Source organism: Pelodiscus sinensis, chromosome 2, assembly GCF_049634645.1.
Source record: "Pelodiscus sinensis isolate JC-2024 chromosome 2, ASM4963464v1, whole genome shotgun sequence".
In the NCBI taxonomy this organism is placed as follows: domain Eukaryota; kingdom Metazoa; phylum Chordata; order Testudines; family Trionychidae; genus Pelodiscus; species Pelodiscus sinensis.
The window spans coordinates 106,430,529-106,456,743 of record NC_134712.1 but is presented as its reverse complement, the minus strand read 5'-3'; the positions used below and the strand labels follow the sequence as shown (position 1 = coordinate 106,456,743).

The 26,215-nt window shown below is 43.4% G+C and overlaps 1 long non-coding RNA gene across 1 annotated transcript in view; it reads left to right on the top strand.

The window, feature by feature from the left end:
- Nucleotides 1-26,215, top strand: part of LOC112545567 (uncharacterized) — a 528,724-nt gene that overhangs the window by 311,785 nt on the left and 190,724 nt on the right. Inside the window, exon 9 of the long non-coding RNA XR_012901638.1 lies at nt 12,770-12,927. This is a non-coding gene — a long non-coding RNA (uncharacterized LOC112545567). The remainder of the gene's footprint in view (nt 1-12,769; nt 12,928-26,215) is intronic.

The following is a 26,215-nucleotide window of genomic DNA, read 5'->3' as shown; positions in this document are numbered from 1 at the left end:
TTTTATCTTGTGCTTTTGTGTCCAAGGCCAACCTGCTTGGGCTCATGGGCTGCTTTTTGTTTAATTCCTTGTAAATTATTGATGGTGTTCACAGTAACATGTTCACAGCTCTGGGATTAGTACTTGTAAATTTGCTGCTGCTGCTAATGTGAAAGCAGGCAGGATTGTAGAGGTTTCCATAAAAATATCAATTATATTGATTTAAACTGATAAGCACAAGCTAGAGAACATTTCCCACCTGATTATAACAATTTTTAGGTTGGATGACTGCTGCAAAAAGCTGAGTCACAGAGGCAGGGCCCTCTATGTGCTACCACAATTCAAATAATAATAGAGAGTATTTGGCTGGGAATAAGGGATTCCCCAGCCAAAATATCCTTTCCTTATCTTATGCTGTCCTCTCATTAAGCCTCCCCACATCGTAGAAACCATCCTTACGCAGAGATGAGCTGGCTGTTGTGTAATGAATTCATGGGCAGACAACAGATAATTGGTCCTGTCCTGTTTTCCTTACTCATACAAGTAAGTACTGGAATTATTCAGTAACTAAAACGTGTAGGAAGTGGCCAAACTTTGTTGTATGTACGGTATAAACTTTTCATACAGCTGGAAAATTCAGACTGGACCCTTGGTGTCCTTCATTTCTAAAAACACAAACCTCTGCCAAAGAAACAAACAGAACTTTAGCTAACAATGGTAGATTGCCATAGGCTCTCTGCAGACCAGCCGTTAAATGACAACATCACATGCATCTTCAGACAGAGCATTACATTGGGTCTGTTCAGAGGTAGAGTTGGCTGGAAATTTTTTGACACAATGTTTTTTATCGGAAAATGCTGATTCACTGAGACCGAAACTGCTTGCAGGAAGAGTTGGTTTAAAAAAATTTCCAGTATTAACATTTTTTGAATACAGTTTCAGAATTGTCGGAATACTCCGTTTCCACATTTTCAGAACCAAAAAGTACCGTGAGTTGGTTTGGAACCAGTTATCATGTTGAAATGTTGTTTAAAGTAAAAAATTGGAACACAACAGTATGAACCCTGGTCTGAAATATTTGAGGGGATTTTCCATTTGCAATAGTATTTGAGACTTTGACTTTTTGTCTTGCTTCAGGACAGGAACACTAATTACAATTGTGATAAGTCTCAGGAGCCAGGAAAATCTTTTCCCACCCAGCATTATTCAGGGGTCATTTAAGCTGCTCTTACATCAGCCAAAGCAGTCACTGCAGAGGCCCATTCAAGGGGCTGCTTTTACAGCTCACCTCATCTGTCATAACCCAAGGATGAAGGAACTTGGGATTCTAAAGTGATCCCAAGGGTCTCCTATGCCCGTCTGTGAAGAACACAAACTTGCAAGATTAATGGGACAGCCGATTATAACAGTGATGTATAACATTTTTTCTAGTCAAGAGATGTAACAATTTCTATGTTGCTTCATTGTAACCCACATCTCTTTTTACATAATCCATTATGACTCATCATCTAGAAAAAACCTAGAATGAGCTCCAATATGCTTCCAGTGGTGGGTACTCCATCATCAACCATAGTTCAGTTCATGAGACCATAAACTGTACTCACTATGCTAGATGTTTGATGGAAGTGCAAATCAGTAATTCAAACAAACTTCTTACCTGCTGTGAAAACACAGCTGCTTGGAGGACAAATGTGATTTAATAAATGAAAGCTACTAGAACTGCAGAAAAGGAGGATAATTTTATAGTGGGAGAAGTTGTTTCATAGCTATCTAAACAGGAAATAGTTACATTTTCTACTTAAAGGGATTTCTCCCATCAGAATTCACCATTTTCACAGGATGTGTGATAGATAATAAATGTTGTTGATTAGAGATTCACAAACCTTTTAAGATTGTTTCCCAGACCACCTCTCCATTTTATTATACAATATTCCTGTAACAACTGCAATAATCACTTTCATGGAAAGGTAACCTTAGAAAATGATTCTAATTGTTGAATGCAAATTAGCATCAGGAAATAGGGAGTAGATTGCACAATGTGATCAGCCAGCTCCCCTAGACCAGTGTTTCTCAACCTTTTTTTTTTATAAAGTACCCCCTTTAAAAAAAATTATAAGTACCCCCACTACTTACAGTTTTCAGATACACAATTTTTTTTTCTACCATTGCAACACATTTCTTTAAACAACTTAATCATAGCCGGGCGGGCGATGAAATTTTTGGGTGTAAAAAGTACAAAAATAATAAAGTGCTGTAAAACTTAAAACAAAAATTCAGTTTTCTCCAAATTTCAATTGTGTTGACGTACCTCCCAGACTTCTCTCGAGTACCCCTAAGGGTACTCATACTACTGGCTGAGAAACACTGCCCTAGACTACCAGAGAACCTGGGACACTGCAATGCACCGGTGACTGTAGCTCTGTACCATTGCCTCCCCCTGGATGAAATCAAACTGCATGAACTTTTGTGACTCTCTCACCCTCTGGGCAGCTGATTGAAAAAAACAGAAAAACCTTTAAAAGTGGTTGCAATTAATAGACATTTTCCTATAACTAAAGTGGTAGAAGCCTGTATTTTTGGAGAAGGCAGAGGACCCACAATTCCAAATATTATTTCCCATGTCTTCATATTAGATGATGGACTGCTGTGGATGATTTATTACTGATTCATTGAGGATTTGCTTATGCTTGGTCCTGACCATGTCATGGTCCATGTTCTTCCTACCCCCTTGGACCTTTAGGAGGAAGGATGGTGTTCTGATTAAAACAACAAAGTTGTTGCAAACAACAAAGTTGAAAAAATTTCATGTTACTTTGGGTGTTTCAGTTTTTGGTTGTCCAACCTGAGATCCCTTCAAGAAGTCTGATTTTTTTTAAAGGGTAGATAAACGCACTTCCTATGAATTGGGTCTCATTAAAACCTCCCAAACCCAGAAAGGTCCACAATTACCAGTCAATCACCTGACACTTTCAAAAAGATGATCTGTAATCTTTTAGTTTACATGGCTGAAGGTATGGATTAGAGCCAGTTCTGCTTTACTCAAGCTGGTTACCCACCCGCTTTGCTCTGATGATGCAGTTTAAACCTGTGGTTTTCAGACTCCAGGTGGCAACTCATACTGTTTCGTAGAGGGTCAGGCACTGGGTCTCATTGCTGCAGGGGTATCAGGTGACCAGTGGGGGTGCAAAGGCAGGCTACCTACCTGTCCTGGCACCACAGGCTGCACTGTGCCACAGAAGCAGCCTGCGGTGTATCCAGCAGCCTGCGCGGCCTCTGGTCTGTGGTGCCAGGAGAGGCAGGAAGGCTCCCTTAGTATCTCTACGGCACCGCTGACTGCAAGCCACTCAAGGTAAGCTCCTCCTGCCCCCCCAATATCCACTGAAGGAAGCGCCCCCTCCTATTCTCCAAAACTCTCATCCTCAGCTCCACCCCAGAGCCCACACTCTAGTCAAATTATGTTGGGTTGTGGGCATCAACAATTTCCTTCAACTAGGTAATGAGAAAAAAAAGTTTGAAAACTACTGGTTTAAACCACTTGAACTCTGATTGTCCTCCAATGCCTTCCCATGGTTCCCTTGTGTGTCCAGAAGGAGATGTTTTCCCACTACTCACTGTGAATCAATTGTAGAGCTGCTCAGATTACTGCAGCACAAGGAACCATGGGATATGCCCCAGAAGTTCTACCAATACACGCAGTTGAGTAGAGCAGCTCTGAGAACAAGGTCTCTTGGATTGTGTTTTACAGTGTGACTGTTCAGGCCTTAGGTAGGTTGGTCTAGGTGCTCAGCCCTGGTTCCTAGTCTCAAGGCTAATTCACTATACAGTGAAGACTTACCCAAGGGAAGGGTAAAGGCAAAGAAGGGAACAAATGCATTTATGAGGACCCATTACATGATCATAATCTCTGCTGCTGAAATTAGCCAAGGAGATTGACACTGTTCCTGGGGTTCTTGTTAGTAGCTCTCTTCCCCGGTGTATATTTGTTCACCTCAGAGCACATGACATAATATGAAAATATATTAACTGAATAGCCCAGAAGTCTTCTTAAATTCTGTACTTACATTTTCCTCTTATGGGCAAGCTCTCAGTCTCTGTTTCCTTTCAGGAGTTGTGAAGGACTGCTCTTAGGGCTGGAGGAGGGTGTGAGTGAGGCTGAGAAGATGGCAAGTACTGGGGAAACATTCCACCCAATTCAATAAAGTGTACAGGTGTAGAACACGGTTCCCATAATGTGGTCTTGATGTGGAGACAGAAAAAAACGTAATTTGGTCCTAAATGTTATATCCCTTACATTTAGGCATAGTGAGCCCTTTCAAATATAACCTGGTCATAGATGTCAAAGAACTCTTCAAAGACAGATAAATGTCATTAGCCTTATCTTTTGGAAGAGGAACTAGAGGTTAAAAAAAGAAGTTGATTATTCGCGGTCACACCCCAGGTCAGTGGCAGAGTCAGGAGTAAGAGCCCAGTGTGCCAGACTCTCATTCTGTCTCTTTTTGCTGGATCTCTTTGTACTATCATCACTCTGAAACCTCCCTCTTCCTCTAAGATCCTTTCTCCCACTGCAGAAGGGAGTCCTTGAATAGCCATTGTTCAGTTGCATTGACCCTGTTCCATCCCAAGCATGGGTTCCATATTGGATCCCCAAAGAGCCTCCTAGTTTTCTGAGCTTTCTCATTGTCGAATCCCCATCATTACATAATGTCCAACATTTCCCAGGGAGGGGAGGGGAGATGTCCACTGCTTACTCAGCTAGAGGGATTGTTTGTTGTATTACATGGGACACTTCCTTCCCTCCCTCCCTGAGGTGAACTATTGCTTCAATGGCTGTTGAATGAATGGGGGAAGCCTTAAACAGGTGCACCAAAGGGGGCAGGGCAAAGGAAGCAGTTGCCCTGGGACCCGGCAATACAAAAGGGCCTAAGTTCCCAGCCACAGTCCCAGCCAGAGCCCCAGGCCCTTTACATCGCTGCCCAAGCACAGCATGTGCTCTCTGTGCAGTGCTAATTGCTGCCTAGCACTAACCTTGTCCCTTCTGCCTGAGGACCCACCCCTTCTGGGGGTGCGGAGCAGATTCTCCCCCACCCCTCCCGAACCTGCTGCCTGTCCAGGGGCCTGGTGAGTCTATAGACCCTGCTGGCCTTAAAGTATAAAAGAGAGAATTATCTCCAGATCTGGACTTAGGTCAGGTGTACACTGGAAATTTTTGCCAGTTTAATGATGTCTGTTAGTGGTGTGAGTTTTTTTAAAGATATCTTTATACTGGCAAAACTCCTAGGGTAAGTGCAGTTTTCTGGGCAAAGAAGTCTTTTGTAGGGATAGCTTATTTCATTCACGGAAATGGTATAAACTATCCTAGCAAAAACCTCCTCTAATGTAAACCTGGCCTAAACTATGAAAATAATTCATAAGCGAGAAGAATGATTTTGTACTTCACCATTTTCAGAACTAAATATCTACTAATTATGTTCTTCACTTTCTCTCAGTGAATTACACTAGAAAACACTCTGGAATAAGGGTGTCAACTACACTCTATAACCTACTGTGGCTGGTGGTCATGCTCTATATTTGTGGTCTGTAGGGTGCATTTAGACAGTGCAGAATCTATGCTTCCGTTTAAAAGTATGCTTCTAGTCCTTGTGGTGGCGAAGAAAACTTTTCAAAGCTTTGTCTTGATTGGGAAAATGTGCATTGCTTTAAACATATGAGTTAACATCTTTAAATGATCAATTATTAAATGCCAAGACAATGATGTTTAATAATGTATTAGCTGATGCTAACAGCCTGCAATCTTATGTTTGTAGCCCCACTAGCTTAAAATCAGTTTGAACAAATATACAGTTTTTATGAATTTGTCAGCCATCTTTGCAAAATGTAGCTACATTTCCTATGTTTTGTTGTTGCTAACTGCCATTAGCATGTGGCAGGAAAGTAAAACAAGCCATACTCCATAAATAAAAAGCTGAGCATTTTGAATTGTTTGTTGTTTTTTGATGATATTGTGGAGGCAGCTGGACTGGAACTGCAGTCAGTCTGCTCCAAAAGAACAGATCACTGCTGCATGAGCTAAACAATCTCCTTGACTCGTTAGCAGTAGAGCACCTATGACATGCCATTGAAAATATTAAGTGCACCCACTGGAAAGCAATGGCATATGTTCATACCAGTCCAATCTCTACAATATCAGAGAAAGGACTGTCTCACAACATTTTGAAATCTCCATCATCCAGGGATGGCCATGTTCAGGGCTAGAATTTCACACATTTTAGAGAGAGGGTCTAATGGCAACATTTGGACTTACATCTGGATTTTGACCCAACCACTTCCAAATTCTGAGGTGTCTCGGATATTCTCACTTGATTATGGGAACAGAGACATAAAGTATCTTGGGAAATCAGGCCACTTTTATTTAAGTGCCAAAAGTAGATGTAGGCATTCTAGCCAGAGATTATCTAGTTTTAAAACCGACCACTTCTTGAGCTTCTTGTCAAAGTCCTTTCGTTTTCTATAATACAATAAAGCTGGCTTGTACTTGTCAATGAAAAATAATTTTGCTTAGCTTGGTTTCATGTTGCCACTTCTTCTAGTTACTATAACAAAAGCTACTGTAACTATAAATAACTTCACCACAAGTTCTTCTTGACAACATCTCTAAACTTGAGTGCTCGCTTTCAGAGAAATAGTCTTCTAGAGGCTGCTTGTGAAATGAGATTAGGATCTCTGCCTGTTGTTACAAAGGAGGTTTCTCCTGATGCATGGGCTGATGAAAGTAGTGAGCCACTTCTTGTGGGGAGCTAGCAGCCCCAGAGGAGATGACACCTTGTGAATGTGAACATCAGCTCTGTTTCCTGGCAAACTGCAGCAGAGGCACATGCACATATGTACACATGCAAACCACTCAAATGTCACTGGAGGAAACAAATAAAATGACTTGCCAGACAAAACCGAAAGCTAATAGCTTTAGCCCAAGTTTTTCAATTCAGTACAAGGACTAGCAGAGCTGAGAATGGGCATATGAACTGAAAACTTGCTTGTGGTTGCCTTTTATGTGAACTTGAGAATAACGGAGTACGTCTGTGAAGCAGAGATGCTGACTGATTTCCTCTGTGGAAAGGGTGTAATAGATTAGAATGGGGGAGTGTTTTCCTACATAAGAACTACCCAACCCCATTGCAAGCGACATTTTATCATTTCACATATAGTTTTGTAAGACCCTTTCAAGGTTTGTGGTGTTAGGTGGGGATAAGGAGATAGTAAATTCATTGAATAAAAATATCAACATTAGCAGGATGGGGGTGTGATTATGAAAAGGACTCTTTGACTTACTCAAAACACCAGTCTCTCTCGCTGTGTGGGCAGAACCAAGCTGCATGATAACTGCATTCCTGAATCTGACCTGGAGTTGTGTTAAATCCAAGGCTTTAACATGCTCAGGGTAGGACTGCTGACAGGAGAGGGCAAAGGGGGAAGTTGCCCTGGAGTCCAGCGATTTAAAAGGGCCCAAGGCTCTAGGCCATAGCTGCCACTACCACAGCAATGGCTGGAGCTGTGGGCCCTTTAAAATGCCATTGGAGCATTGCACAGCAAGCTCCAGGTGGCACAAGAGGCGTGCGGGGCACGGGGGGCGGGGCATAATGCAGTCTGTGTGGTGCTGAGGGATGGGTGTTCCTAGCCCTGCCCCTTATGCCTGATGCCCTGCCCCTTCCAGGGGGCCTGACCCTAACCCTCCCCCACATTGCCCAGCACTTGGCTAAGTCTGTAGCCAGCCCTGGCTCAGGGAATATCGTCACACACTGTTTGAGGCTCTGTTATAACCAGCGCTTTAAAGACATACTCAGGATAAACATCAAGAGATGTGGCATCAGCACCACATCCTGGAAGACAGTAGCTTGCCAGGTGGGAACATCCACCTTGCCCTGGTTGCAGAAAAATGCCATAAAAGAACGGAAAGACACCCGTTACACGGCAATCACAGCCCAACCCGGACTTCCAACACCACCTGCAACAAGCCAGTGGCTCCTGGCAATGATGCTGGAACCAAGGGTGGGCCACGGCCCTCCCACTTTTTAAAAATAAACTGGCCTGGCTTGTCCGCTCTTCACTGAGGCAGACCACCCCACCTCCTTCCTCTCCTCTTTCCTCTGAGGCCCTGCAGTTGTGGGAGCTGTGCAGGGGAGCTGAGAGCACCCTGGGCTCTTCACCCATCCGAAGGCAGGTGGAGCTTCTGTGCCTGACCTTGCTCTGAAAAAGCCTGAAAAAGAGGGTGGAGCCTCAGCTTGGTCATGATAAAGAGATGTGCTGTGGGTAGCTGTGGGGTCCCATGGACCCTCCATGTGCCCTCGTAAGAAGGCCTAGGGTGCAGGAACATGAGCTAGAGGCTGTTCTCAGCATCCCATCCCCCACTGTGTGTAGGAGGAGGTCCTGTGCCACACGTGGCTTCCCGTGTAGTTACCACCATGGCTGGCCTATGGCACTGAGCCCCTGCACTCTTGCCAGAGCTGGGTCAGGGAGAGCCGTGTGGGTACCAGCAGTGAGCCTGGATCCTTCCACCTGTCCTGGGCAGGAGAGGGGGGGTCTGAGAGGGTGGGGATATGGGCAAAAGGCTGCTATCCCCCCTTTTGTGAAAGAGAGCATCCTTGACCTTGAGGGGTTGCTGACGTTAAACAGATCACAATGTAAACAAGGTCTAAAAGTTCTGGATGTTTTGAAAAATAGAAAAAAAAATAGGGTTGAGAAATCTGTGCACATCGATGCCTGGCATAAATCTCAGAAGCCACCAGACCTATGGCAAAGTTCTGGCCTATGGCAACTTACATCAAGGCAAAGTTCTGGCTCAGGTTTCCCTGAAGCCTCAGCCATCAGTCTTTTGCAAGTTGTCGCTATCCCTTTATATTTATTATTGCACAGCTGGAATCGTGGCTATGGCAGTGGAAACTGCCATGGTTCTCATTAATGGGATCGTGCATGTTCCCTCTTATCAGTTCACCAGGGTTCATACTTCCCAGGCTTTGCGTTCAAGTGAACTCAAAACTCCCAGCAAAGCTCTGCCAAATGCACTGAGTTGTGCATGATTTCCATCCAAAACCATAAATTGTCCTGCGGGCAACGTGGCCCGAGATCACAATGAGGTTCGCAGCCCTCAGCAACTCTGGAATGTGGGGGTATGCAAAGAAATCTGATATCAGACAGGTCTTGTTTCATTTCCCATGTCGCTAATAAAGAGCTAGTACTTCATGGGGATGATAGGAGAGAGTTGGAAATCTGCCCTTAACAATATAAGGCCAGGTCAATACTGCAGACTTATTGGTGTAAGTATGTCGCTTAGGGGTGTGAAATCCACACCTCTGAAAATTACACTGGCCTAATGGAGACAGCACTGTATTGATGGGTGGGCTTCTTCCATTGATATAGCTACTGCCTTTCTTACAGCTGCGCTTAAGAAGCCTTTTAAATGTGGGTCTGCCCAAAGAGAGAAGCATGGTGTCTCAGCCAGAACACTATCAGTAAATATTAGAGATGAGTCAACTCAAACCCCGGATCAAGACTGTGACAAATTGGGAAAATGTCTGTATTATTTCTGAAGAATATTATGCATGACTTGGTCTCCTGGGTCCATTCCCAAAGGGGCCTATAAAGAGGGGTTGTTAAACAACGAACGATGGATTAAACAGTGACACTGATCAAATAGCTGGGCCTCTGGGCAAGTGCCCTCTTTGCCCCCTTCTATTCCCCTCCCCCCCACGTGCTCCCCAGTTGTGGGCCTGGATATCACGGGGTTCGTGGAAGAACTCTTCAGTCAACCTACTTACCGGATTCAGCATTAGAAAAACAGCAGCTACTAGTATAAGCCTCAGAGAAAGGTTGGATTTCAGGATCACCCCTGAAAAGATGTAGTAGCACAGGCCTGCTACTCAAAAAAGGTGCATTTAGAGTATTGGAAAAGGATCTCAGAAGGGGCAGTTTGCTGTGGGACTGTGACACACACACCACTGAACTGCAGGGGAAGGAGATGTTCCAAATGCAGAGCTAAGGGCTGTGTCTACACTTGCACTTGCTCCACAAAAGTTTTGTCATTCACTGATGCTTAGCCCCAGCTTCCCCCTCCCCCTCACTCCTGCCAACAACCAATTTAGTGGCAGGATGTGTGAATGCTGCTTTGTCAGCAGGAGCCCTCTCCTGCCAACAAAGTGAAACCAGCTCATTGGGAGTAAAAGTATCTAGTCTGCAAAAATGCCGACAAATGACATTCACAAACACTGAGTTTTAGTGACAGAGCTGTGTTGACACAGCCTTGCCTCTAAAAACTGCATAGTGGAGACATACTCAAAATGGACAGTTTGAGTAAGATACGAATCAGTTTAAATGAAGCTTACATTCAAAATCTGAACCGCAAAAAATATTGGGCCTGATTCTTTGTGCTTCGTATTTTGTAACTCTTTGACCCAAGCGTGATGGGTGTAATGTGCTGCCATCTGCATGAGTGGGAAACTGTAACTTGGTAGTATTTTATACCTGCTTTGCCCAGCAGGTATAAGTGACCACATGAGGTGTGAGAGAGTAGAGAAACAGGCCTGTGTGTGTATTTTTGTTTGTTTGTTTCATTTCCGTGACACTCTCCGTTTTAGACTGGATGGGAAACACACAGCACAAAGGGGGAACTGGGGCTATTTTTGAATAGTTTACAACCCTGCCCCACCGAAGATGCATTGGAAATCTCCTAAGAAAACCTGTTCTTCATGTATTTCTGGGCCAGTTTCTGAACTTCTGGGCCCTTGGGACTTATCTAAACAGCATCTAGACTTTCTGAGGTTTGTTCATTTCTATGGCATTGATTATTAGGAAGCAGTTATGTCTCCTGTGGGGATGAGCTGTATTGGGGCAGATGGAAGCAACAGTAAGGAAGCACCTGAGCAATGCAGCTAGGAGGCATTGTGTCTGTGTGCTAGATTAGATTGGCAGTAGCAGCAGTGGTGACTGGGAGCTCCTGGCCCCTTTGAAACATCAGGCCCCAGTGCAATTGCCACCTTTGCTCCTCCCCCCCATTGGTGGGCCAGGCCCCCTCCGATGAGAAATTCAGCCTGGGAGATTATGAGGGTTCTGTCATAGCAACGGCAGGGACCCCCCTTACTACATGAGTGGAGGGAGCCAGAACAGCCCAGCCACCTACTCTGCCCCCCTAGGGTTTCCAGGTGTCTGGTATTGAACTGGACATATCGGTATTTTTGTCTCTTGTCGGGTAAAAAAAAATTCAGAAAATACCAGACACCTAAAATGTTGGGTACTTCCTGATTTTTTTCCTGGCCAGGAGGCAAAATCCTGGGCTGTCCGGCTCAATACGGAGGCAGCCTGGCAACCCTAGTGCTCAGGGGGTTCTGCAGCGGAGCTGTCCAGCCCAGCAATGGGAGGCAAGATGGTGGGCGGCTACCGGCAGCCTTTTAGGGCCAAAAATCCTCACCACGCATTTCTTAAAGGGGCCACAATGGGTTTTTTTTTGTTTTTGTTTGTTTGGGGTCTTTTTTGCTTAACAACTCTTGGGGTCTTTTTTTTTTGTTTGTTTGTTTTTTGTTTTGGTTCGGTATTTTTTCTGAAACCATCTGGCAACCCTACACCCCCTTGCACCACCCTCTCCCGGCCTGCTGCACCCAGCTTCTCCATGGCAGCAGGAAGCAGACCACTCTGGGGACTCTGCTTCCCACGGCCGCAGAGAAGCTGAGCACAGCAGGCTACAAGAGGGCAGCGTGGCGGGATGGAGCAGGCTGCTGGTCTTCTGCAGCTCCCACCGCCTACAGGATGAGTGGGGGGAACCCCTGCTGCTGCAGTGCCAGGCTCCCTCCTACCCATAGGACAGTTGAACAACCTCCGTGGGGGGCCCCAGAAGCATGGGGTTGGTGTGACCACTCCAAATTGTCCTAAGGACGGGACGGCTCTGCGCAAAATAATGAACCTATATGGTGCTGAGTTCGTCACATTGGGAATGGTGATAAGAAACAGCAATCCCCATCCCTCTCCTTCTAGATAATAAACAGTTGCTTATTAATTAAGGATATTATAGCTTGTTTGTTTGCTCTGGAAAATCACACATTTGCTAGAGGCTGCAAATTATCTTCTCTTTCATTTCGGAGATGTTTCCTGCACTGGTATCTTGGGATCATCTTGTTTTGCTTTGATTCCCAATCAGATACAGTGTAAGAACTATATCCCTTTAAAATAATTATAACCAAAGAAGAAACATCTCATCCTGCAGGAAATAAGCCCCATGTTTTAGTGGTGTGTGAGAAATGGCAGTCTATGACTGTACTTTAAACCTAGAAATGATGGTGTATGATAACCTCAATTAATTTTTTTTGTACTTTCAATGGGCAACATAACCCAGTCAAAAATTAGGTTAAATAAAACATAAGATGGCTTTTTATTTAAAAAAAAACCCTGATGTATTAAAAATGTATTTATAATTTTATTGCAGCTTCCAATGCCCTGGATTGCTGCTGTTAATTACTGACATTATTATTCTAGCATTACTATGTTCAAAATATAATAACATTTAAATTGGTTATAGAACAATTCAGTCATTAAGAGAGAATGCCCTGTGTATATTGGTGATTATTGAGAGAACATGGAGCTTTTGATTTTATTCATTTGTTCGTACAAACTTTAACATTTTAGAAGTAGCAAGCAATGTGTAATGTTGTTAGGTTACTGTATTTAACTCATTTGTGTTGCTGTTTAAACTAATCAAGCAACAATAATAAAGCACTGTTTTTAGATAAACAATTTTTTTTTATTTCTACAGGGAACCCATTTGTGCTTTTATCTAAATGTGCCATGAACATGATCCACTACATTACTCCTGGCAAAGTAAATCCATTTAAATCAACTAAATTAAATGCAGTTCCTGAGATTAAGTTGAAAGGCAATTATTCCAGTTTTGGAGCAGCTTGGATTTTCCCTGTAAGTGATTTTGTTACAGTTCTTCCATATTATGCAAACAAATGATTTAATCAGGAGCAATGAACGAAGATCTCTTGCTCTCATTTTCTCTCTTTCTCTCTTTCTTCTACTGTAGGTATAAATAATTAATACAGATCCAGAATAAAAATACAGTACAAAATATATAAAAAATGATTGATAGAAAAAAAATATATATATACACATACACACTAAAGGCAAAAACTCATACAAAAACAACATTAAAGTTGAGAAATCAAAAATCTCATCACATTTTGCTCAGAGTTGAGGCACATTTCTTTGACTTTGCCTTCTCTAATAAACATATAGCAGGGTGTATGTTTATATATATAATCTGAAACAAAACACTCCAGTGCACATGCTTCTTCCCTTGGGGAGAAGAAGAGAGAACAAACATGTGACAGATGTTAGTCATCTTGCTTAATGCACTACTGGATGGCGTTTAGATATATGCTGATGAGAGTGATATATGAACCTGAACAGAACAGCACACTCAAATCCCCACATTCAGAAGTCAAGGTTTTGCTTGGTGTTTGAATTGATCCAAGGCAGGATAGCCAGTATGACCTACTGCCATGAGTTGTGAGCACAAGCTATGCAAAGTAGGTTTGTGCAAGTTAGGTTGAAGACTCCTTAAAAAAGCTTTGATTCTGCAAAGCCTTAATCACCTCCATTACTTTACATGCATGAGTAGTCCTACTGATTTTAATGGGGCTACTCATCTCTGTAAAGTTACACGTTTAAGTCTTTGTGGATCAGTGGCTTAATTTTTGAATCTCATGACTTGTGCTGACTGTCTAAAACTGACAGTTGCCCTAGCAGTTATTTTTCATACTCAATTTTCTTTGTTAAAGAAAAAAAATGCTGCTGAACAGTGATAGTGCTTCAGCACCGGTATAAAGCAATTTAGATTACACTATTAGGTGGTCTGGTGGCCAGTTTTCAACCCATGTGAGCCTCTACTCAGCCTGGGCTGCCTCCTTCCTGTGTCTGCTGGCCACAGGTCCCAGCTCCAGCTCTACAGGCAAGTCCCTCCCAACCTCTGCAGGAGATAAACAGGAATAGTAGCAAGTGACGGGTGGTGGAGAGAGGGGAAGGGGAAGAGGAGCAAACAGGGTTGGAGGTCTTGGGGGGAGGAGGCAGGGCAAGTTCTGGCACTTCTACTGAAATGTTTGGTTTTTAAATATTACAAAGTTGGCAACTGTATAGCCAAAGCATCTAAACCAGCCCTTTACTGAGGCATCTCTATTTTAAGAAGCAAAGGAAAAACCGAGTTGTGTTTTTGTAACATTATTTGTAAGGTCTGAACATGGCCTGTAAGTTTTGTTTTTCAAAAGACAAAATAAAAGGGAGGTGGTTTATAGGGTGTTTCCATTTTTTTTAACCTTAGAGATACCATGAATGTCAATTCAGATCTTCTTTAGTATTTACTTGGAGGTCTTAATGGTTAATTGTGATGTTTCTCATTCCATATCTGAAAGTGCAATGGCAGCATTAAATCATTAACATGGATGTCATTTCTCTGAAGAATTTAGTGTTTATGTTAAATAGTTAACAAAAACTAAGAATCTGAATAAAAATCACTTCTCATTTCACTTGCATGGTATAGCTGATGTCAACAACCATTTCTCCAGTCATCTATAGACTCTTCCAGGAAATCAGGAAACAACATGTGAATTACTAATATCATAAAAAATCTTTTTGAAATTCTTCAGAAAACTAAGAGGCAATAAAGACACAAACCCCCAAGTAACTTTTTAATTTTTAATTTTTCAAGTTAATAGTTATAGATGTATTTTTTTAATGCAATGAGAAAGACAATTTTTTTCTTTATAGGTTCCCTTTAACTGAGATATCCTTAAGCAATTAAAGGCTTAAAGATAAACTACTTGGGGTGCTCTGTCAATTCTTAAGGTGCTGAGAAATCTAAATAGAAATAGTTTAACTTGTGTGCATGAACTCTCTGATTTTAAGTGATCATATGATGTCTCAGTACTTTTCACTGGCTCTGTCAAATTCAGCAGAGGCGAATTTTTCAGTTTAACATTAGATTTTGTACTTCAGAGTTTTTACAGCTATGCTGCATGAGAGGGGATGAAGACTCTGTATGCTGCCAAGTGAAACAGCTCTAAGGGCAAGGTGCTGACACCTGCTGACCATCTGATGAGAGCAGAAAAGCCTAAATACAACAGACCTGTTCTAGTTCCTGTGAGCAAGGCTTGGGCTGCATAGTACAGAGTTAATGATGATGGGACAGTGGAGAGGAGAAGCCAGCTGATCTGAGTGGGATTGTGGTAAAAATGCCCAATTTCCATCTACACTGCATTTTTCACCAGTGCTACCCTGTATAGAGTGTAAGAGAGGTGAAATTGCAGGTTCTGTTTTTGCCAGTGTAGGCAAGTCCCCAGATAACACTGTTTTTATTAAAAGACTGCTGACAAAGTATTCCTGTCCAGTGTAGACAGGATTTAACCATGCTATAAATCAGTTTAGAGAACAAGCTTACAGCCTCGGTACCTTGCTTCCTGTTTCATATGGCCCGTTTGGGAGAAGGAGGAAGAAGGGAAAGCAAAGTTAAATTTAGCTGCACAGTTCAGTAACCTTGCGTGGCTTTGTTATCAGCAATACTTCCACTGTTGTTTACATAGCAGAGGGGTATGACATTGAATCAATGTCCCATTGGACATGGATCCCTTCCCCTTCCCATTATGGATAGACAATTACTAGACAATAAAGCCATTACATACAGAGGGAGGAGCTGGCAGCAGCCAACAAATCTTGCACTCTGCATTTACAGGACTATAATTATCCAAAGTTTTAAAACACAATAGTATCAGCCAAAAGGCAACATCTGGGTGGAGACAAAGAAAGACGTTCCAATTAAATGATTGACGAGCAACTAATGTATGGGATAACTCATTTCATTGATGGGATTGTGATTTTTAAAATGCCAGTCAAGTTAACAAATGTGCTTAATGGTTTAAGTATAACAAATGGACAGAAAAGCAGATCAAATGTAAAAGAAATCTGCTTCTATATTATTTGAGTTAACGAAGCAGCAGTAAGTTCAGCCTCAAATTGATTGTGGAGAAGGTTCCAAATGGATGTGCAGAGCGGAAGGTGAGGGAAAGCTCCAGCTTCTGCTTTGCAAATTTATGTGGTGATGACAGCAGTGCCAATCTCTGGAATTTTACAAAATATGTTAGTGCCATTTATTCTCTCTGCTTCAGTTTCTCCTCGGTAAAGCAAAGATAACAAGGCATCTGTCCGTTCTACCTTTGGTCTGCCATTCCTGTTTTAGTTTGTAAGCTCAGGCCCTAGAGTCATAGAAATGTTGGACTGCAAGGGACATCAAGAGGGCATCTAGTCCAGCCTACTGCACCAATGCAAGACCTCAACCTGTTCTTAGAAATCTCCAGTAATGGGGACACCACAATTCCCCTGGGAAGCCTATTTCACTGCTTAACTACCCTTGTAGATAGAAAGTTTTTCCTAATATCCAAGCCAAATCTCCCTTGCTTCAAGTTAAGCTGATTATTTCTTCTACTTTCAGTGGGCTTTAATTCAAGTGTCTCTTGACTGCAGGAGTGCAATCTATGTCCTCTCACTAATCCTTCCTAACAGCCTACCACGGAACAGGAGGATGTCAAAAATCTTGCGCATCCCAATTCAGAGAGCCCCTGGGGGAGATAAGCAATTGCTTAGCTCTTCCCTCTGATCTTCAGATCAAGACTGGATGCCTTTCCAGAAGATGTGCTTTAGTCAAAACAAGTTATTAGCTCAGTACAGGGGTAACTGGGTGAAATTCTTTTGCTTTTATTACAAAAGAGTTCAGACTAGAGGATCTAATGTTTCCTCTTGCCTCAAAATCTGTGAGTCTTTCAGGAAAAAAAAAATAGGGGAAGCTACTCCAAAGTAAAATGGACCTTGTAGGGGCTATAGATATTCCACACCAAACATTGTGGACAATGTTCTCACAGACCACTGGTAGATGTAAAGGAATCTGCAATTATGTGCATGTTGTTGCTCACCACGAGAAGTAGATTGACTAATACAATTGGTTTCTGAAATGGAGGAAGAGAAGGCAGTTCAGTCTTCTTAGGACCTTAGGGTGTGTCTACACTGCACCGTTATTTTGAGATAACTAGCGTTATCTTGAAATAATGCGAGCGTCTACACAGCCATTCTGTTACTTCGAAATAATTTCAAAATAACAGCTGGCTAATTCCGAAATCTGTAAACCTCATTCTACAAGGAATAATGCCTATTCCGAAATAGCTATTTTGAAATAAGGCGTGTATAGACGCTCCACTGCTACTATTTTGAAATAGAATGGTCCTGGTGAGGGACTAAGTTATTCCTCCCCAGTGCCTCCTGGGGTTCTAAATTGAGGTAGCACATCCACATTAGGGAAGCCTGCCTCAGGCCAGTTTTGAGGCTTCCCTCTAGTGTAGTCGTGCTATTTCAAAATAAACTATTTCAGAATAACTATTCCAGAATAGCTTATTTCAGAATAAGCATGCAGTATAGACGTACCCTCTGATACTCAATCTTTGGCCCCTCTCTGATATTTTAAAACATAGAATTGACTTTATAACTCAAGATGGGCCAAAACCATGTAGTCTGGCTCCAGATATGAATTTTTCCAACTTTCAGAAGCTCAGTTATCACAGTGGCAATTGTTTGTATCATTCTGGGGAGAATCGCCAGTTCATCCCATTAGTAGCATAGGTCCCATATACCGACCATGAAAGTTGGTTCTGTATCAGAATTCACTCAGAGTTCAAGAGGGGGCTGGGAATGTTTGAATGGCAGGCTTTAGCTTGGGCCGTTTTTGATTTACATCAGATTTTAAAGTCTTAAGCATGCAGGTGCTGGGTGCATTTCCTTTAGACTGCCAAGATTTGTTCCGGTTTGACTGTAAATTACTACTCTTTCACATATTTAAGATACTTGCATTTTTTCATAGTGACTTAGTCTTCTGTGTAGATATATTACATTGCTGTTTTCCTTTAACCAAGGTAAGAATTTAATTTCCCAGTCTTTGTTCAGCTCCTCTCTCTTCTTCGGTGGCTTTCTGATCTGCCCTATTTTATCTTATCTGATTTATCTGAGCTCTTATACCATGCACATCTGAGCATCTCAACAGCTTTTTTCCTCTCTTGCCCCCTGTGTCCCATTCCCTCAACCAAGAAAACCTGGAATGAACACTAGATAAGACAGACAAATCCGGCTTTGCCAGATAATCCCAATGTAATCAGCCTGTCCTGCAGCTTGACTATGAAAGATACTCTCTTGGCTGGGTCCAGGAAAAAAGCATCTGTTTGTGTCACCCGGTTCATTTGGACAAGTTCTTACATTACACAGGTTATCCCTGTGAGTGGTATAGTAGTAGACTAGACTGTGTAACATATTCCTTCTTGGGGCTGCTACACTGGCAAATTCTTATCCATACAGAAACAAATTTATGTCCAGCTAAGACTTCATGCATATACTCTACTGCATACTGTGGCCTCCTGTAAACATATTGTGGCCTCCATTGACAAGAAGTGTGTGATCATGTCTCCCTCTAGTGGCTGGCCTGGACAGATGCTCCATTGGTAGAGGCTTTAGGCTTGTGCTGTTGATGATGGAAGTCGTAGTTTTGATTCTGCATGAGTCCATACGTATGTAGCCATATGTTTTTCTTTGTTAGTGAAAGGCACTTGGGAAAGGGCTTCAACTCCTGTAGACCTCGGCTATTTGAGAGAACTTTATAAAAACAAGATGAGTTTCTGTATAACACTAATTTAGTGCATGAGGTAATGTCTTCCTCTAGTGTCTGGTCCCAGCAATTATACTTATCTGACACTCAAAGCAGGGTCATGTACTTTTTGAGTTGAAGTTCTATAGCAGCATTAACCCAGCAATATCTGTAACTATATGGATGCAGGTTTGTTATGCACAGAAATCCCTTGGAGCCTCTTGCTCCAAACGCACAATCTTTTCCACCTGTATTAAAGACAAATCATTGTTAGCAGAAGCAGGGGGCCTATGACGCACAGGTCAGCAGTTCTGATTCCAACCTGTAAGGTCAGTGGTTCACATGCACCCGAGCCAGTTCATTATAGTACAGTATCAGAACTGGACTATGCCATACATATTGTGTGTATGACTCACTCTGTGATGCAAGAGTTGAATAGAGCTGGACCACTTGGAAAGAATGACCTTAATATAATTAAATTAAGCATCCCGGTGGCAGAAAAAGCACCGGAGCAGCCTAACACTGTGGCATTTACTTTCAGAAAGGGGAACTACACAAAAATGAGGAGGTTAGTTAAACAGAAATTAAAAGGTACAGTGCTAACATGAGATCCCTGAAAGTTGCATAGAAACTTTTCAAAGACACAATAATAGATTTTCAACTAAAACGTATACCCCAAATAAAAAAAAAAAAAACTTAGCAAGAGAACAAAAAAAAAGTGCCACAATGGTTTAACAACCAAGTAAAAGAATCAGTGAGATAAAAAGGCATTGTTTAAAAAGTGGAAGTTAAAACCTAGTAAAGAAAGGGAACATAAATTCTGGCAAATGAAGTATAAAAATATAATTAGGAAGGCCAAAAAAGAATTTGAAGAACAGATAGTCAAAAGCTCAAAAAGTAATGGCAATTTTTTAAAGTACATCAGAAGCAGGAAGCCTGCTAAGTAGCCAGTGGGGCCACTGGACAATCAAGATGCTAAATGAGCACTCAAGGATGATAAGGTAAATGGGGAGAAACTAAATGAATTCTTTGCATCAGTCTTCATGGCTGAGGATGGGAGGGAGATTCTCAAACCTGAGCCATTCCTTTTGGTGACAATTCTGAGGAACTGTCCCTGATTGAATTGTCATTAGAGGAGGTTTTGGAACAAACTGATAAACTAAACAGTAATAACCCACTAGGGCCAGGTGGCATTCTGCAGTAAAGAACAAATTGTCAGACACATAAATGAACTTAATTGATTGGGGAAGAGTCAACATGGGTTTTGTAAAGGGAAATCACACCTCACTGATCTTCTAGATTCATTTGAGGCAGTCAACAAGCATGTGGGCAAGGGGGATCCAGTGGATATAGTATAATTAGATGTCCAGAAAGCCTTTCACAAGGTCTCTGACCAAAGGCTTGTAAGCAAAGTTGTTGTAGGATAAGAGGGAAGGTCCTCTCGTGGACTGATAGCTAGTTAAAAGTGGGGAAACAAGAGTAGGTGTAATGGTCAGTTTTCAAAATGGAGATAGGTGATGACACACAGAAGCTTATATGGGGGACAATCCTAGTCAGCATATCCATAAATGATGTGGAGAAAGGGGTAAACAGTGAAGTGGCAAAATTTGCAGTTGACACAAAACTGCTCAAGATGGTTAAACCCAAAGCGTAATGAGAATAGCTTCATAAGGATCTCACAAAAGTAGGTGACTGGGCAACAAAATGGCAGATGAATTTTAATGTGGATAAATGGATACGTGTTGGGAATCATTAAGAAAGGGATCGAGGATATCTTATTGCCTCTGTATAAATCCACGATACACCCATTTGAATACTGTGTATAGATGTGGTCACTTCATTTCAAAAAAGATATCTTGGCATTGGAAAAAATTCAGAAAAGGGCAACAAAAATGATTAGGAATATGGAACAGCTGCCATATGAGGAGAGATTAATAAGACTTGGAGTTTTCATCTTGGAAAAAAGACAACAAAGGGGGGAATATAATAGAGGCCTATAAAATTATGATTGGTGTGGAGAAAGTGAATAAATAATTATTTACTCTGTCCCAGAGCACAAGAACTAGGAGTCACCAAATTCAATTAATATGTAGCAGGTTTAAAACAAACAGCAGGAAGGACCTGTACTTCTTTACACAACAGTTAGTCAACTTCTTGAATTCCTCACCAGAGAACATCGTGAAGGACAGCACTATAACAGGGTTAAAAAAAGAACTAGATAAATTCATGGAGGTTAGGTCCATCAATGGCTATTAGCCAGAATGGGCAGGAATGGTGTCCCTAGACTCTGTTTGTCAGAAGCTGTGAATGGGCGACAGGGGATGGATCAGTTGATGATTACCGGTTCTATTCATTCCCTCTGGGACACCTGGTTTTGGCCACTGTCAGAAGCCAGAATTGTGGGATAGATGGACCTTTGGTCTGACCCAATATAGCCATTCTTATGTTAGATCTGTTTACTTGCTGAAAATGCTGTTTTAAAGTAAATGATAGAAGAATGGGAAATATGTTATATGCAGCCTACCCTTTTATTATATCACCAGTCTTGTTTCAGAAAGGGAGCCTCTAATCACCAGATTCCCAAGAATAAAAAGTAACAGCACATGAGAACAGACGCCTTGATGGTGGATTTAAAGTATAGAAACATTTTTTCCCACTGCCAAGTGTCTCTTAAATCTCAATATTCTTTACTTTGTTAAATGTGGTGTTCTTCCAAATACTTTGTTGCTGTTGTTATATTTTCCCATACTGAAAGTCTATCACAAAGACTTATTTCCAGGCATTGGCAGATGGCAATTAGCACCCTTCATTTTCCTTCCCCATAACTTCTGCAGCTTTTTTGCCTGCATCACGTCTACTTCACAGCTCCAGGCATGCCAAATCACAGACTTTTGAAGGTTTTGCTGCTAGCAACAGATCTTTCATTCTAAATGTCCTATACAAACTACATTTGGAACAAGTGTGCACCTGCCTTTTCATGCTGCTTGTGAGTAGCTTGGGTGCCAGGAAGCCTCATATTCAGCTTCTCCTCCAGTATTGAAATTCCACTGTTTTTAGAAAAAGGAAGAAGAAAAAGAAAAGTGGCAAAGTGCTGACTTAAAAAAATAGTGAATTAGCTATGCTATTTTATATACATTGTTGTTCTCAGTAAGGACTCAGTCTTGCAATAATTGCACACTGAAGACTCCCATTGATTTCACTGTAATGTGCTGGCTTGGTGTGTGTGCATAAATTGCCCTTTATGTGTGCTCTGCAGAGTAGAGAACCCACTCTATTGCTAGGCAAGAGAAGTTCCCCTTTTACTCTAGTGGAAGAGACTTGTATTTTGGAGCTAAAGAATCATGGTCCCAGTGTCAGCCTGTGTATGTGTGTTAAATAGTCAGATTTGTATTGCTGTAAATTGGCATCACTCTATCTTGTATGTGTGTTAGATAAAGAGTCAGATTCATAGCTGGGAATTGGCATTATTCCTTTGAAGTCAATTGAGCTTGCTGATTTACTCCATCTGAGGTAAAACGTCAAAAACAACAGATAGTCTAGCACAGAGTTGGGCAATCATTTTGGAAGGGGGCTACTTCACAAATTTCGGAAGTGGCCGTGGGCCAACCCGTAAGGGCAGGGCCCCAGGCGGAAGGGGGCGAGGTTGAGAACTACCCCGTCGGTAGCTTTGCTTGGCCTGAGGTCCCTGCCCCCTCACTTCTGGCCAATGGAAGGGACCTGGGGCAGAGGGGAGGGTGCCTCCTCCCAGAGTTGTCCGGAGTGGAGGCTTAGAATTCACATAACATGGCTGGCAGCTCCGGGCCCCGCTGCTAACCTGTTGCCTGGCAGCCACCCGGCAGGCACAAGCCCTTTGAATAGAAGCAGTTGAAAGGACTCGCGCCTCCCAGGCAGCTCCCAGGCCACGGGCCGGTGGGACCGAGAGCTGCGAGCCCTTTCAATTGCTTCTGTTTAAAGAGCTTGCATGTGCCAGGCAGCTGCCAGGCAACACAGCCTCCCAGCAAGCATAAGCCCTTTAAATAGAAACCGTTGAAAGCGCTCGCGTGTCTCCAGCTCCCAGGCAACGCTTTAGGGCAGCGGCCAGCACCTTTCAGAGGTGGAGTGCCAAGATTTGACTTATTAGCTTCTATTTATGGGTCTGAGTGCCAGTGATACTTTTTAAAGTCAATAATAGTCCTCCTTACAGCAGCTTCATTAATAAATAAATTAAGATGCAGATCTTACCTTTCAGTGCAGGGGCCAGCAACCTCTCAGAAGTGGTGTTCTTAGATTTAATGTAATTGCGGATCCATGTGCCAGGGGAAGAAGTGGGGAGAGGAGGCAGATTTAAATTATGAAACAGATTAAGCATTTTATCTTTCTCATGTTAGTTTATCAAACTTCATTTTAAATAAAGTAAAACAGTATGTCCAACACAAAAAGTTTCAATGTTTTCTTTATTTTTGGCAGGAATGGGGACCCCTTTTTGGGTTGGGGGCCGCTGACCCACAGAAAAGTCAGTTGGGGACCACACAAGTTAGAAGCAAAAAACTCCTCCAAAAAACCTCAGTGCTCACTGATATGGCCCCAATGGAGGGTTTGTCTATGCTATAGAAATTTTTTGGAAAAACAGCCATTTTTCCAAAAAAAAACCCTTCAATTACGTCCACACTGCAATCACGTTCTTTTGGAAAAAAAAAATCTAAAGAACAGAGGAGGTTTTCTGGCATTGGCAAGCCTCTTTCTATGAGGAAGAAGCCTTTTTCCCAAAGAGCTCTTTCAGAAATAGGCGTGTGTGGATGGGGAAGAGGAAGTTCTTTCAGAAGACGAGGAAAGAGGAAAAAGCACAGGTGCCCCAATGGCCACTCCATCCATAGTAATCACAACTTAAATGTGAGATAGCATCCATTCAGTGTGGACACTGTCTTTCAAAAAAGCAGATCACTTTTTCTATGTGCCTTTGTGTGTGGATGTTCTCTTTCAGAAGAAGTTTTTTCAGAAGATCTCTTCCGAAAAAAGGTTCTTCTGAAAGAAGCCTGCAGTCTAGACATAGCCTAAGATACCTCACTCCTCTGGTGCCTCAGCCACACGGGGTAAGGGGAAGGGAAGGGGAGACTAAGGTTCAGGTCTTCCCATAGACCAGATTTACTTTTCTGGAGTTCCAGAGTTAGTGGATTTTATGGACCTCCTTAGGCTCTGGGGTAGGGACAAAAATGAGGGGTATAGTGCACAAGACAGGGCTGCCAGCAAGTAAGATGGTGTGAGGTGCAGGATCTAGGAGGGAAGTAGGGTGCAGAAGCAGGCTGGGATTAGGGTATCTGGCCAGGTGGAGGGAGCAGGGCCAAGGGATTGCGCAGTGTCTGGCCAGGAGAGAGGGTGCAGGAATAAGGGAGGGTGTCAGAGCTAGCTGGGGGTGCCAGGTCATGGGTAGGGTTGCCAGATGGCTGAAAGAAAAATACCGAACATCCCCTCCCGCCTCCCCCCTGCATAAAAAAACACCGGGAAAAAATTTTGTTGAAGGGAAAAAAAGGGGGGGGGGGGACCAAAGTTGTTGAGGAAAAAAAAACAAACAAAAAACAAACAACAACCTCCGAGAAACTGGATCACTGCTAGTGGTTACCAGGTAATCATTTAAAAAACAAAACAAAAAGACAAACCCACACACCACCCCGAACACGCTTCTTTGGAGGGGTGGGGGAGGAGCCCGGCCAGGAAGGGAGCGGTGCTGGCAGGGAAGGGGGGGGGCTGGAAACAGCTAACGGGGGGGGGCAGCAATGAGGCTGGCTGGGGTAGATGGGGGTGCAACGGGAAGCAGGGTTGGTCGTGGGGGGGGGTCGGGTGGAACAGGGCTGGCCACGGGATATCGGTGGAGGGGGGACCGGCCAGAAGGGGGCAGGGCTAGCCGGGAGTAAGGGGGGATGGGAAGCAGAGCTGGTGGGGGCAGGGAGAGGTGCAGCGATGCTGGCCAGGGGAGATCAGGAAGAGGAACGGGCTGGCGGGAAGCAGAGCTGGGGGGCAGTGCAGAGGGTCTGGCCAGGGAAGATCAGGAGGGGAAGTGGGGGAGAACCGGCTGGCCGGGAAGCGGGGGGTGAGCAAATAGGCCGGCGGAGAGCGGGACTGACCTGGGCACTTGCTGCCTGTCCCGCGCAGGCTCCCAGCAATGCATGAGCAAAGAGGCTTCCCTTCCTCCTCACACTCAACCAATTTAATGCTTCCATCAGCAATCGCGGCCCCACCTCCCAGCTGGGACTCCCAGCCGCTCTCCCCACCCACGCCAGGCTTCCATCCGGTGCGCAGCCAGAAAAATCAGAAAATACTGGACATTGAACATGTTCGGTGTTTTCCGAATTTTTTTTACCAGACGGAGTGCAAATACCCAACTCTCCGGTACAATACTGGACACCTGGCAACCCTAGTCATGGGGGGGAGGGAAATGAAGGGATTTGGGTGTGTGCGGGGATGTCTGGGCATGAAGGGAGACCTTACCTGGCTTCATGTCCCCTTGTAGCAAAGGCTGCAAGCCACACTGTTCTAGCTGCCCCAAAGGGAGGCCCCGCTGCCATGGCAGCCACGCAGCCCTGGAGCCAGCCCCAGAGCTGGAGGCACTGCTGCTGCAGCCATGTGGTCCTGGGCTGAACCCAGAGGACAGCATGTGGCCCCAGACCGTGTGACTGCAGCGCCCTGGTCCCTGCCGAGGCGCTGCTGAGGAGCCTCAGCCCCAGCGCTGTGCCACCTCCTACTGCAGCCTAACTTGTTGCAGGGAGGAGGAAGCGCTCTCCGGCAGCTGAGGCGGGGGGAGGAGGGGTGGGGCTGAGCGCCCTCCTCCACACTCCTGAAAATCAGTACACGTGGCACATTTGCCAAAAGTTGTCCATCCCTGCCCTAGGGGGCGGGGCCTGGAACTGCCTTGCTGGCCAGCTCATAAACCTAGGTGGGCCGGATCCGGCTTGCCCAGAGGCTTTTGCCTGCCCACTCTAGCAGCACCTTAAAGGCTAACAAAACATGTAAGATGGTATCATGAGCTTTGGTGGGTACAACCCACTTCTTCGGATGAATGAGTGGTTGATTGTTCACGCAGATTAGCTAGATTAGAACAGGCAGGGAAGGCCAGAAGGATTGGACCCTGACTGACCATTTTCCTGTCTGAAAAGAATCCCATCAAAGTTGATAAGCTTAAAAATTGTTCAGCCTCATTGTCCCACATAGAATCTTATTTTTGACCTTCTGAATTCCAAGTGCAATATTTCAAATTTGTTTTTAAATAAATGCTGGAGTGAAAGACTTTTGATGTAATACAAAATATAAATAAATGCAACATATACACTTGTATATTAAAGCCGTAATTTACTATGCCTTAATCAGGAAAACTCGCACTGAGGAACATCAATTAATATTTTCCGAAACTAGGCCCTTTAAATAATAATCCTGTCTTTTGCCTTGAATTTAAGCAATCTATAACAACACGAAGAAAGAAATACAAAATGAGTTTTTTTCCCAGTGGGTCATTTTCAGTTATAAGTCATACAGTCATAAATCCCCTCACCAAAACTT